Genomic DNA, 15089 nt, shown 5'->3' with positions numbered 1-15089 from the left:
CCAAGAAGCCAGGAGCAATCACCTCCGCTTCTGGAGAACCAGCCCCTCCTTCCTTCCACCACGAGACGGCCACCCCGCGCGAGCCCTTCCCACGAGCGCAGCCCCCGCTCTCGCCCGAGGGGAAACGGGCCAGCTCCGGCTCTCGCGGGATCTCGCGCCTTGGAGTAAGTCAAGCGGATCGCGCGCCCCATCGAACCCCCGCGGGAATACAGCTCGCCGGGTCCGGAACGCCGGGAAGTCGAGGGCGGGGCGGGGTCAGCTCGGTCGGTGAGCGGGGAGGCGGGGCCCTCCGCGGGGAGGCGGGGCGGGCGCCGGGCGGAGAGCGGGGCGGGTCTCCCGGGACCTGTTGATCGCAGGTGCCGCTGCCCCGACTGGCCCTGGGTGTTGGGGCGTGTGCGCATGCTCCTTGCGCGGGGTCGAGCTCTGCGCGGCGAGGCCGGACGCCTCCGCTTCAGTTCCCGGTGAGCGGCGGCGGCGGCGGCGGCGGCGGCTGGTAGTGTCCGCCGGGGCTGGCTCGAGGCGGAGGGCGCCAGCGGGAGGTAGCCCCGCGGAAGTGGAAGGCCCCGTATTTCTTTACCTGGATCGCACACGCTACGCTCGTGAGGAGGGCAGAGCTCCAGGTGAGTCTCCAAAACTAGTCCCTGGATCGAGCCCCCACGACCTGCGACCCCCGCTCCGGGCCCGAGTGGAGACCGTCGTTCCAGCCCCAGACCTTGCCTCTCTCCTGGCAGCCCTGCGACATCCTCTGCCCCCAGCTCCGAGGACTTTTTTTTTTTTTTTTTTTTTTTTACCCGGGTTCAGTCACCCGAGGTCACGCCGCATTCCCGTCTCCTCCTCGCCGGGTCCCGGCCCCGGAGGAGATGCCCGCGGCCGGGCTGGAGGCGTGCGGGAGGCGGGAGGCGGGAGGCGGGAGGAGGAGCCGTGTTTACCGGGTCGTGGCGGTTCCTTGCAGGCGTGTCTGACGGCTGCTCCAGCAGAGCCCGGAGTCCGGCTGCCGGGTCGCTTAGCGCGTTGGGGTTGTGCATATTACTTGGGCTTGGCCCCTGCCCGTCACCTGCGGCGCAGCCACTGCCCCGCCCGAGCCGCAGCTTTTGAAAGGGGTCCGGATGGTTCCGGGGCGCTCCTGGGGGGAGAAGAGAGAGGACTGGATTCGTGAGAATCTTTGGGCTGGTGGCTTCTGGGTGGTAGTTGTAATTTACAAAGTTAATGTGTAGCTTCTAAACGGCGACTTATGGGACGTTTATCAGACTACTTTTAAACATCGTTGGTAACAGGAAGTACTTGTACAGGTGTGCTGGGGAGGCTTTCTGAAGCCTGCAATCCGAGCATGTTCGAGGTTTTGTTATCCTGCTACAGGGTTTTCTGTATCAATGCAGAAGTCTGATTAATGCTTGCAAAATGTACTGCAAGGCTTTATTTGTTAGTAGAGTATGCCAAAATGTTTCCTTATCTGGGGGAAAAATATATATATGTGTGTGTGTGTGTGTGTGTGTGTGTGTGTATCTCAAAGGATTTTCAAGGCTGCTTGTGAAGGATGTTTGAACTTGGGAAGTTCTGGGTGATTAGACTCAGATTCGCTTTTAATTCTGTTCTTTAAAGAAAAGCATCGTTAGTTCTCAGTATTTAAAAGGAGTTAGCGAGTGCTAACACAAATTCTGATCGAATGTACTTTTGGCTAAACTGAGATGCTTGCTTGTTAGTTTAGTTTTCTATTTTCAGTTCCCTGCTGATGGCCTAGGCTCCTCCATCCTGTGGAAGAGAAATTAAAGAACAAAACTTATTTTGCAAAAGTAATTTGTGATTTATCCGCCGTTGTCTTAAGAATTCCAAATAGACACACTCACTGTAGGTAAGAGTTAATTATAGTCTGGAAAAAATACAGTTTTTGTTTTTGTTTTACATTTTAGAGACTCTTAAAATGAGCTTCTTAAACAATTTGCCTACCTTCATGATTAGTGATAATAAACCATGAAAATGATTTATTTGAATTTGTTCATAAACCCATTGGTGGTTACTATGTGTATTTTTTCCAACAGTGTAAAAATAAGTGACCAAGAACAGACCTTTTTCTCTATCAATTTAAAACCTTTTTATAAATGTGTAGTGTTCATAGAAATTGACACTAATAGTCACTTCATTAATATTATTTTCTCTAGAAGATACAAAACATGTTTTTTTTTTAAAAAAAAAAAGATAGCTATTTTAATGTGAGGGGGTACCCTATTCCACCTAGTTCTTTTTTTTTTAAATTTTTATTTATTTATGATAGTCACACACAGAGAGAGAGAGAGAGAGAGGCAGAGACATAGGCAGAGGGAGAAGCAGGCTCCATGCACCGGGAGCCCGACGTGGGATTCGATCCCGGGTCTCCAGGATCGCGCCCTGGGCCAAAGGCAGGCGCCAAACCGCTGTGCCACCCAGGGATCCCTCCACCTAGTTCTATTCCTTAAAAAAAAGAAAATCTCTTTTCAAAAACTCTTATGATTTTAGTATGTACATGATTCAAGGTCTTTTGTATTAGTGTCAGTTGTTTCTTTTAAACTGTAGTATCAGGAAATACAGTTTCAGAATTATGATTTATTTATATATATATTTAAAGATTTTATTCATTTATTCATGAGAGAGACACACACAGAGAGGCAGAGACACAGGCAGAGGGAGATGCAGGCCCCACGCGCAAGGAGCCTGATGCAGGACTTGATCCCGGGACTCCAGGATCATGCCCTGGGCCAAAAGCAGGCGCTAAACCACTGAGCCACCCAGGGATTCCCCAGAATTATGATTTAGAAGCTTGTTTTAGTAAGACAAAGAGTTAAAAAATGAAAATTCTGATTTATTTTAGGATGATGTACACATTAAAAAGTCAAAATCAGAGTTATTTTTTCTGTTGAAACGAACTCACTTATGATGCTAGGGAGGATGTTGCTTGCTTTACCCTACAATTTTCCAAAAGTGTGTTTGAAATCCGTAAAGTGGTAGATGAAGCTAACCTACCAAGACGTTTACTTATAACAATACTTAGCAGATCTTGTTATTTGACAGCTTTAACTATAAGGTGTTTCTTAATTATAAACCTCAAAGACAATCTACCACAAGGTCGTTTATGTAGTGCATCTGAAAGTATTTTGAGGGATTCCCGGGTGGCTCAGCGGTTGAGCGTCTGCCTTTGGCTCGGGGCATGATCTCCGGGTCCCGGGATCAAGTCCCACATCAGACTCCCTGTGAGGAGTCTGCTTCTCCCTCTGTCTATGTCTCTGCCTCTCTCTCTCTGTGTCTCTCATGAATAAATAAATAAATCTTAAAAAAAAAAAAAAAAAGTATTTTGAATCCAGAGTGTGCTAGGTCTGCTAGGATCCAAAAGATTGTCAGTCTAGCCTACTGGTTCTCATGAGTTCTTGGATTAAGAGAAGTGTACTAATTTATGTCATCTTTGGAGAACTAGCTAGAGATTAGTGATGATACAAATGAAGCATTAATATGTTGTTACTAATTTTATACAGATGTAAGGATTTTAGAAATGTTTGTGTTACAAAAGATGCACATAGTGGCAACAAGAAATGAATGCAGCGTATTCTACCACAGATAAAATTTCCAAAGGTTATTTAAACTTTAAATAATTTTATATGATATCCTAATCTTGGCAAGTTGTTATGAGTTTCTCTTAAGATAATGGGAATATTATATATATAGAGAGAGACTATTTAGGGAAGAAGTGTCTAGTCTTTGCTTTTCTAAGTTAACCCATATCTTCTATCAGGAGTTCTTAAAGCAGGGTCTATGATTAGAGCTGTGGTCTGTGATTAGAACTGAATTTTAATATAATTGGTTTTCTTTGTGATCTTATGATTTTTTCTTTCTTTCAATCCTATGAATTTTATTTTATGCATTTACAAACATCAGTCTGAGGAGCCCATAGGCCTCATTAGAAGAGCCACCAAAAGTGTCTCTGACATTCAGAAGACTGCTTCACACCATTGCACCTGGTTGAAGAATTTTTGTTTTTGATTAAGTCACTTCAGATAAGTTGCTGCATATATTCATATTTGTAATTCATCAGAAAATAAAATATTATGCAACGTAAACCATATTTCAGTCTCTTAGCTATCATTTCAGTTATCTGAGTTGTAGTTTTGAATCAGTTTGATATTTTTGAATACATTTTGTAAATGTAACTTCTGTTTACTTCTATTTTGTAAATACTGACCTGCAAAAATCAATTTGAAGAAATACCGTTCCTTTGAAATTTGGAAACCTTTTTACTTTTTGTGATTTTCTGATTTAGCAAATTTATTCAATGAACATTTATTGATCTATTGTTATGCTAGACACTAGAGATTCAAAAATTAATAAGACATTAGTAAAAAATTTGAGTTCTTCCTTATCTGAGCCTTATCTCTGGCTGTTCCCAGTTTTCCCCCAACTGAACTGAGTTTCCAAAGATAAAATAGTCTTTTTTTTTTCTTGTACCCTTGCCTTTGCAAGAAGCTGCTTCTCCTCTTCCCATTTCCCTTTCAACTTCCCAGTCACCCATGCTACACCTGTATTTTTCTAATCCATCAAAAGACAGATTATTACTTTGTGTTGCCACTGTTCTTTGATCTGTATCATAGGAAGATCTATATACTGTGTTGCTGTAGCAGGAAGACAGAATAAGGGAATGTGGAGATTATGGTACATGTACCATCATCTAAGTGTAAGGAAAGTACCATATGGACAGCACAAAGGACGGTAGGCAGGCAGAGGAGCTTTCTAGGGGACCCAGAGACTGGATGAGAGCAATATTCAGGTACATTTTGGGTCCTCTAGCTATTTTTTATAGCTCGATGGATTATGTTATTTATGAATTAAAACTGTCGTTAAGGAAGTTTGGAGTTATTTTCTGAAAAGTTGTACATAGGTTGAATTTTTAAAAATTAAATCTCTGTTGTTTACATTGTTATATCAGTTACTTTCCATTTATTTTTTATACATTGCCTTCTAACGTTTTAACTCAGTTTCTCCTTCTCTAGTCCAAAAGTTTATAGATGAATGCTTAAAATAATAGTGTGATGAATCCACTTGTAAAATGAAGCATTCCCAAACATTTTCTTATAAATTAGAATTTTTCATGTTTTCTTAAAGTAGGATAGCTCTGTAGATGAAATCACTTATTTTCTACTAAGAATGACTTAATAACATATTAAAATTTAGAAATTGGTTACTTTATTGTACAATATATCTGACCTAACTAAGACTATAGTCAGGATTGATAAATCAGTTTAAGGAAATGGGGAAAGATAGCAAAATGAGGTATAAAATATCATGATACAGCTTTTACTTTCTATTCAAATGTTTGTTTATATTATTAAAAATAATTTTACCTCAAAGATAGTGTTGTTGCTATCATAATTAGCTTACATTTATGAATGCTACTATGTTTTGGGCATTTATTAGGTGTTACATACAATGTTTATGATACTTATAACTATGAACCTTTTATGTAATTATAGATTATGTAACTGATAGGATTTTAATGATTGAATAGTTGAGTAATGTTCTCTGCTACTGGAAGTTTTATCAGATGGAATAAGTAATTGTGGGGCACATGAGATCAGAATCAGAACATAGATTCCGTTTTTGTCAAGAACCTATCAGGGCATTCTTTGTCCACTAGATGCTTTATGCCTTGGCTTCTTCTAGACTTCTTAGCCTGTGTAATAAACTCCCCCTCTCATGGTGACCTTCCCTGTTTTTAGGCAAGTAGACTCTTTGAACCCTAAGATTTTTTCCTCCTGTATAGTATGCTGTATAGGCCTGAAATAATCTTACCTCTTAATCAGTAGTCTTGACCTTGACCTAGCTGCCAGACAGGGAAATTGTCCTGAACTCTGATTGCCTAGGTCATTTTTGTTAGGAACACTGGTTTGTTGGTTAAGGTTTCACTTTATTGCCTGAGCTTCCTTCACTAAATATATTTTTTAAAGATTTTATTTATTTATTCATGAGAGACACACACAGAGAGAGGCAGAGATCTAGGCAGAGAGAAAAACAGGCTCCATGCAGGGATCCTGATGTAGACTCGATCCTGGGACTCCAGGATCACGCCCTGGGCTGAAGGCAGACGCTCAGCTGCTGAGCCACCCAGGCATCCCCTTCACTAAATATTTAATGAGTACTTACTGTGTATTGTGCACTCGTTTACGTGCCTGGAATTCACTTTACATCCTAAGGTGTTTACATCCTAAGGCAAAATAATAATAATCCTAATAAGTCAATTATATAGTATATAAGATGATGATGAATGCCAAGGAGAAAAGAAAAGGTCAAGCAGGCATGGAGATTGGGAGTGTGGAGTGGAGGTTGTGATGGATTGCAAGTTAGACCTCATTTAGAAAGTGATTTTGAACAAAGCAATCATGAGGGTGGAGCCAGGGAGAAGCCATGTGTGCATCAAGGAGAAGTGTATTCCCGGCAGATGAATAGCCAGAGTAAGGGCTTTAAAGCAGGTGTTTGCATGGCATATTCAGAAATAAGGAGTCTGATTCAACAGCAATAGAAAAAGTAAAGGCAAAGTAGTTAGAGATGGAGGTGAGGGAATGGGCAGGTGTGACATAGTAAGACTTAGACTTATATTTGCTCTCTGGCCATTTCTTTTTTTTTGTTTTTTTTTTTTAAGATTTTATTTATTTATTCATGAGAAACACAGAGAAAGAGAGGCAGAGAGACATAGGCAGAGGGAGAAGCAGGCTCCATGCAGGGAGCCCAATGTGGGACTCAGTCCTGAGACTCTTGGATCATGTCCTGAGCCTAAGGCTGACGCTTAACCACTGAGCCACCCAGGCATCCCTCTGGCCCCATTTCTTGACGTACAGCTCCTAAAACCCTAGGAACATTTCTGGAAGTGATGGTTTTTTGCGTGCTAATGACTGTGGTTAGGAGCTCCTGGATAGCCTGAGGATGGGGGCTGGTTGCTAGGGGAACAAACTGTGTGATTAGAGAAATTGAGCTTTCAGCTTTCCCACCTTCCTTCACCTCTAGGGAGGTGAGTCTGGTGGAGGTTGAGCTAATCACTATGTCTGGAGGGGGCATGGACACTCCATGGCCCTTCCCACATACTTTGCCTATGCATCTCTTCCATCTGGCTGTTTCTGAGTATTTTTTAAAAATAAACCTGAAGTCTAGTCAGTAAGCTGAGTTCTGTGAGCCATGCTAACAAATCAACCAAATTAATCATCCATGGAAAAGGTTGTGGGAACCCCCAAATTATAGGCAATTGACCAGAAGTACAAGTGATAATTGGGACATGTGATCAGTGTCTAAAGTGGGAGGGATGGTTTTGTGGGAATTAGCCCTTGACTTGGGTTCTGACACTACCTTCAATTAGATAGTGTCAAAACTGAGTTATATAGTAGGACAGGGTACCCTGTTGGTATTGACTGAGAATTAGAGAATGGCTTGTTGTGGAAAAACCCGTCTGGTCTCAAGTGCTGTGAGAGTATAGAAGAAAATTATTTTTACTTTAGCAAGCAGTACAGGGCCTTGGAGACCATTATAAAGACTTTTTGGGCTTTAATATGAATGTAATAAAAACCCACTGAAAGGTTATAGGGAGAGGTATGACATTATGATTTAATTTTAGAAGGACTTTTTTGTCTATTCCTAAAGATAGGTTTTGAAGGGTAAGGGTAGAAGCTAGGAGATAATTAGGCTATTCTAGCAATCTAGGTAAGATTTGAAGATAGGTAAGATGAGCATAGAAGTGGAGGTGATGAGAATTGGTCACATTCTAATAGAAATATGTGAGAAAGAAGAGTCAGAGATCATGCCAAGATACTTGTTCTGAGCAACTGGAAAGACAAAGTTACCATCAACTGAGATGGGGAAGGAAGGTATAGATAAAGCTAGAATCCACTTTTGCACTTTGTTAAGGCAAAGAAATGTTAGATTATGCATGCTTTGGCATAATCCTCTTCAGGAGATGTATCTCAGAACAGATTGTTAAAACCCATTGTTTTTAATGTTCATGCTCTATATTCTGGATATACATGAACTCATATCTTTCTCTCATTAGTTACCACTGGAAACTAATGAGTAGGTAAAAACCAGAAGACAAAACATGTTTCTTTTTTTGAACAAAAAGAAATAATGCAAAAAAATGAAGAACATTGGAGATTACTTAAAATTTGCTGGTTTTGTTGGTGGTGGTACAGTGTATTCTTACTACTTTAACCTCATTTCCTGTCTTTGTTTTATAAATTTTCTGGTATACTTTTCTCCAGTACCTCCAATTGCAGACTGACAGTGGTTTTGTACATCAAAGGACATCTATTCTTCAATTATATCTTCTTTAATCCTTCATCTTATAAAAGTGAAGATATTTCTATAATAAATTAGATTTTTAATTGTTTCAACTTGCTATGCATCTTTACCTTACTATCTAGTTATTGAAAATTAAACCTTAAGTACTTTTACTAGCTAGATGAACAGTTGTAGTATATCTGTAAAAAGTCTTCAGTATATCCTTGAGTTGCTGTATTTCTTATTAGTGAAAATATGTTAAAATGAAATTTTACATTACAATTTGATGGCTAGGCCAGAATAGTTTCCATAGCTTTATTAGCAGCAGTTCTATACTTCTGTAGGATTATGGGTATTTCTAATTTTATTTATGCAGTACTTCTATGTTGTTTTAGAAATCTATATAATATTCTGTTTTATAATCAAAACCCAATAAATGTAAAAGAGCAAAAGAGTCTTGTGGCTTTTTCAGCTATTATATTAGTTTTCTAGGGCTGCTATAACAAAGTACAACCAGCTGGATGGCATAAAACAATAGAATTTTATTCTCCCATAGCTCTGGAGGCTTAGAAGTCCAAAATCAAGGTTTGGCAGAGTTGGTTTCTTTTAAGGGCTCTGAGAAGAAGTCTTTTGTCCCCTTTCTAGTTTCTGGTGGTTGCTGTCAATCCTTGCTGTTCCCTGACTTGTAGCTGTATTGCTCCAATCCCTGACTGTCATTAAACAGTATATTCTCTGTGTGTTTCTCTTTTAATAATAACTGCTAGTCTTACTGGATTAGGGCCCACCTTGATGACCTCATCTTAACCCAATTACATCTGCAAAGGCCCCATTTCCAAATGTTCACAAACTCTGGAGGTTAGGACTTTGGTGTACACAATTCAACTTGTTTTTATAGTTTAATATTCACTTTTCAAATGAAGAGAAGGGAATACTTCCAAACTCATTTTATGAGGCCAACTTTACCCTGATAACAAAGATAAATAAGGATACTATTAGAAAATACAGGCCAATATCCCTGATGAATATAGATGGAAAAATTCCCAACAAAATATTAGCAAATCAAATTCAGTAGCACACTGAAAGTATCACATACCATGATCAAGTTGGATTTATACCTGGCATGCAAGGATGGTTGAACATTTGCAAATCAGTAAAAGTCATAAATCACGTTAAAAGCAGGAAAGATAAGATGCAGAAAAAGCATTTAACAAAATTCAATATCTTTTCAGTATGAAAATTCTCAACAAAATTGATACATAGGGAATATGTCTCAGTATAATAAAAGCAATATATGACAAGCCCACAGCTAACATTATTCTCAGCTGTGAAAAGTCAAAAGCCTTTCGTCTAGGATCAGAAAAAAAAAAAAGGTGCCCACTCTCACCATATATTTGACGTAGCACTGGAACAGTGCAACTAGTTAAAAAAAAGAAATAAATGGCATCCAAATAGGAAAGGAAGAAGTAAAACTATGGTTATTCGCAGATGACATATATGTGGAAAACCCAGAGACTCTACCTAAAACTTAGAACTAATACTTGAATTCAGTAAGTTGCAGGATACAAAATCAACATATAGAGATCAGTTACATTTTTGTTCAATTTTATCTGACCCTAAAATTGCTACATCAAGTTTCTTTTGGTGTATATATTTCTGGTATATCATTTTAATTTTATTTTTGTGTGTATATACACATAATGCATAAATATAACTATAATATACATACTACAGGTTTTTTTAGTACGTGCTTTTTTTTTCCACTTTTATTTTCAAGCTTGGCTGTCCATCCCCATTTTAATAAGATGTATACACATTCCTTCTTGCTCAGATGTTCATACGAAGCATATATATTTTTGCATATATTATTTTACCAAAATAGGATTATAGTACATTTCTGTATTTTGCCTTTGTCATTCAAAACACCTGTTATATAATTATGTCCCTATTTATGGACATTCGTTTTGTAAACAATTTTTATTTTATTAAAGATTTTATTTATTTATTCATGAGAGACACACAGAGAGAGAGGCAGAGAGAGACTCAGAGGAGAAGCAGGCTCCATGCAGGGAGCCCGACGCGGGACTCGATCCCGGGACTCCAGGACCGTGCCCTGGGCCAAAGGCAGGTGCCAAACTGCTGAGCCACCCAGGGAATCCCCTGGACATTCATTTTGTTTCTTACTTATTGCACTGACCAACTATATATATCTCAATAAGGTAGTGCTTTTTGGGGAGAAGGCATAGATTCTCAGATTTTATATTAAAATGTTTATTTTTAATTTTAGTTGTTGCTAGGTTGATATAATAGTGCTACAAGGGTATTATAGTATAATTACATTTTTTAATTAGCAATAAGGGAAAGTAGCTCTTTCCATTTATCTCCACCAAGACTGTTTCTTTTAAGTTTTTGCCAGCTGATTGAAAGAAACAAAGTGCCTCTTAATTATTTTGATTTTATCCCTGTGTTGAGGTCTCCAAGGTCTCTGGCATTCCCAGGTTTGCTTATTTTGTAGAATTACGAGGCCTCAACATGTAGTTGTACTTACTGCTATGCTTTTTTTAATTACAGCGAAAGGAAATAAAGCAAAATCAGCAAATGGAAAAGGATCATGGGAGGAAATCTGGTGAAAATCAGGCACAAGTTTTTCATAATTTTCTTCCAGTGGAGTCACATGAGACACATGAGTTCCTCCAGCAACAAATTGTGGTGACATCTGTAAAATGTCATCTACCAGAAAGCTGTTTAGAGACTCAGTGGTAGAGTCTTTATTGCGAAGTGGTTCACATAGTTATCCTCTACCTCATTTGTTATCAGAATTCCAGACTTCCAGAACGAAAGCAGGTGTTCAGGATAAACCACATTGTTTGCACAGTTTGGGCACAGTGACCAACTCTCACTTATTTTTGTAGTGGGAATCCTCCCAAAAATTTAAATTCCAAAAGCCTAAAACCTTGTGAGCAGGCTTTTCTAAGGATAGCAATCTTTGAGCTGCTATATTGTGTTTTTCTTTTTTTTCTTAAGTAGCTCTATTGAAATATAATTCACATGTCACACAATTCACTCATTGAAAGAGTACAGTTTCATTTTCAGTATATTTACAGGAAGGTAAACCTGTCACCACAATTTTAGAACATTTTCAGCACCTCAGAAAGAATCTTTGTACCCTTTAGCTCTCACTCTTCCTTTCTTATCTCTATAGCCCCACTTGTCCAGTGTAAGCAACCACTAATCTACGGGCTGTCTCTGTAGATTTCTCTGTTCTGGACATTTTGAATGCATGGAATTGTGACACATGGTCCTTCCTGATTGGCTTCTTTCACTTAGCAAAATGTTTTCAATGTTCATCCATATTGTAGCATGTGAAAGTACTTCATTTCTTTTTACAGCTGAATAATATTCCATTGTATGAATATGTATGCACACATACACACTTACACCACATATTGTTTATCCATTCATTAGTTGATGAACATTTAGGTTGTTTCCACCTTTTGGCTGTTAGGAACTTTGCTGTGTTAGCTCTTTTCTGCATAACCTCCCAAATATTTATTGAAAGAGTAAATATAGAATTACATTTGCATTCCTGGAATAAAGCCTCCTTGATTATTATTCTTTTGAATAGTGTACATTATTCTTTTGACACTGATAGATTATGTTTGCTAGTGCTTTATTTATAAGTTTTGTATCCAAGTCACATTAGTCTGAGGTTTATATAGTTTTGATATTAAGGTTGTGTTAGCTTCATGAAATGATTTGGGAAATTTTGTATATTCTCTGTGGTCTGCAATAGTATAACATTAGAATTAACAATTCTTTAATGTTTAGATAAAATTGAACTTTGAATCCATCTGATCTAGATGCCTTTTTCAATGGGAGAACTTTTGTTTCCACATTATTCTAGTTTGTAAAAATGTTTTCCATTTTTTCTTGGATTAATTTTGTTAATATGTGTTTTGCTGGGAAATTACCTATTCCTTTAGATTTTAAAAGTCCTTGCCATAAGACTTATGTGATACTCTTTTACAGTTCTTTTGGTTGCTTATGTATCTCTGGTTATTTCTCATTTATCTATCTCTTTAGTGTTTATATACCTGTTTTCATTTCTTTCCTTAATCAGGCTTGTGAAGATTTTATCTGTTATATTAGTTTTTACAAAAGTTTAGTTTATTTTTTTTTCCTGTTGTTTGCCTATAAATGGCTTGAAAATCTCTTTTTTCTCTTTCTCTTTTCGGTTTATTTTATTTTTTTATTTTTTTATTTTTTATTTATTTATTTATTTTTTAATTTATTTATGATAGTCGCAGAGAGAGAGACAGAGGCAGAGACACAGGCAGAGGGAGAAGCAGGCTCCATGCACCGGGAGCCCGACGTGGGATTCGATCCCGGGTCTCCAGGATCGCGCCCTGGGCCAAAGGCAGGCGCCAAACCGCTGCGCCACCCAGGGATCCCTCTTTTCGGTTTAAAACTTCATAATTTTCATCCTGCTTTCTTCCCCGTATCATGTTTGGATTTTTTGAGTTGTCTATTTTCTTTGTTTCTCTGAGTTTTTTTGGTCTTTAATTCTGGAAAAGTCTTAGTCATTTCTGAAGTTATTAACCCAATTTACTTTATCTTTCTGGGAATCCTTTTAGATAGTATGGATTTCATCCATGCCTCTTAGCTTTTTCAGAATGTTTATATATTCTACTTCTTTATTCAATTTTTAGTGCTTTGTAGGAAAATTTCCTGACCTGAACTTACTTCTCATTAATATGGTTTTCACTTCTATTCATTTTGCTAGTTAACTCATTCTTTTTACAAAACTTTGGTAATTTTTTTTAAATTGTCATATTCAATTTGTGGATATTTATTAAGTTTATTTCAAATCTCTATTTCCTTTGGTCTGTTCACTCTGTTTTTCGTGTTATACAGTGTTCAGTTTGTGCCTGCCTTTCACAATGCTGGTCCTCTTCAAGTATCTGGTTCTCTTTTACCTGAAGTACCAAGTTACAAACTAGTAATATTTACATGAGAAGGGTGAAAACACAAGGCTCTTATTTGTGTTTCTTTGGATGATTTCAGTGAGTAGAGTTGGGATGTTAAATAGAAGGGCTATTAGAATGATACAGCTTGAGAATTAGTTCCAAAAAGAACTTTCTGTTGCTGTGCCTAGTGGCATGATCTTCTCCAGATTGTACTGTTCTCTGTTCTATTTGTGAAGTAAGGGTGAGTGCAGAACACACAGGGGCCTTGCAGGTACCCACACTTGTTACCATTTCTCAAACTGACTGTGGGCTGTGCTCTAGTGCTTTTCTACTGTTATAATCTCCCTTATCCTCCAGAAGGCAATAGGTGGTAGCTGGACTTTCCTATTTTGTTGCATTGTGTGGGGTGGGAATTCTCTGCCCAGAGAAATGTGAGGAATGGAAAAGATCTTGAACCAGAAAGACTTTTCCAGTCTGTAACACTTGGCCCTCTCTATTTCTTAGCTACTGTTTCCCTCCCACTTTAGAAACCAGTTATTTTTGGTGTCCTTTTCTCCCTGCTTCTCATTAGGCTACCTGTTGCTTTTGTGTAATCTCCAGACTTGGGCTGGAGATAGGGAAACAGGAGCATATACTAGTTTGACATCTTGCACAAGAAGGCAAGCTGCAGTATTTTTAAATTACCGGTTCGTGTTTTGCTCTTCACCAAACTAAGCTCAGTAAAGGTAGGGATTGTTTTATTTACCTTAGGACAGTTCATGGTATAAACCTGGTGCCTAGTAAATGATGAAAGAATATCATCTCAAAAGGATTCTTTTTTTTAAAAAAATTATTTATTTATTCATAAGAGACACACAGAGGCAGAGACATAGGCAGAGGGAGAGAAGCAGGCTCCTGTGGGGAGCCTGATGTGGGACTTGATTCTAGGAGCCCGGGATCACCACGCAAGCCAAAGGCAGATGCTCAACCACTGAGCCACCCAGGCATCCCAAAAGGATTCTTTCATTAAAAATACAAATTTACGGGATGCCTGGGTGGCACACTGGTTGAGCATCTGCCTTGGCTTAGGTCGTGATCCTGGACTCCTGGGATCAAGTCCCGCATCAGGCTCCCCAGGGAGCCTGCTTTTCCCTCTGCATTATGTCTCTGCCTCTCTCTCTGTGTCTCTCATGGATAAATAAAATCTTAAAAAAAAAAAAAATTACTACCAATATAGAGCTCCCTTAATGTTGTAAAATTATGCATTTGTTAAAAACTTAATTTGTATGTAAGATTTGGAGATCATTCAGATCACTTTAGAGAAGGTTGCAACTTACAGTTAAAAAGAAAACATTTAACATCGTATAGTGTTTTAGAATTTTTGAAACATTTAACCTATTTTAATCCAGGCTATTACTGTTGTCCCCATTTTATAGATAAAGAAGCTATACATCAGAGAGGACAAGGATTTATCTAAGACCAAACAAGTAATAAGTGATGAGCTGATTAATATGTGGGGCTGGAAACAAGCCTTGAGTTTAATTCTTTAGATAAGATGTTTCTTTATTCCTAGTGCTTTCCTGTTTTAGTGGGTATTTGACAAATGGTATTGAACTGATCTATGCCATTCTGTCTTTTCGTGCTGTGAAAATGAAACTCACTGACTTTAAAAGAATTTAAAGCCAAAGTCCTTACACGGGATTTTCAGTACCTGACAGATCTGTTTCCCATCCTTCCTTTTTATCTTCTTTTCTTTGTTTATATTTCTCCTACCATATTGGACTGATTACTATTTTTCCAACATGCCAAGCATGCTATTCCCTCTCTTAGAAATGTCTTCTCCCAGGTGGCATCTTTGCCTCCTTCAAA

General features: G+C 38.6%; 1 protein-coding gene across 2 annotated transcripts in view; it reads left to right on the top strand.

Moving 5' to 3' along the window:
- Positions 1–368: 368 nt before the first annotated feature.
- The window catches only part of USP53 (ubiquitin specific peptidase 53), a 65077-nt gene continuing 50356 nt past the window's right edge, over positions 369–15089 (top strand). Inside the window, exon 1 of one of the 2 annotated variants that reach the window (XM_038581756.1) lies at positions 369–620. The gene's annotated coding sequence lies outside the window, so the exon portion shown is untranslated. Of the gene's footprint in view, positions 621–1585; positions 1850–15089 lie in introns of those variants that run through there. The other variant, XM_038581757.1, reaches the window with a different exon arrangement.

Source organism: Canis lupus, chromosome 32 (genome assembly GCF_011100685.1).
Source record: "Canis lupus familiaris isolate Mischka breed German Shepherd chromosome 32, alternate assembly UU_Cfam_GSD_1.0, whole genome shotgun sequence".
Lineage (NCBI taxonomy): Eukaryota > Metazoa > Chordata > Mammalia > Carnivora > Canidae > Canis > Canis lupus.
This window is presented reverse-complemented; position numbering and strand designations above follow the sequence as displayed.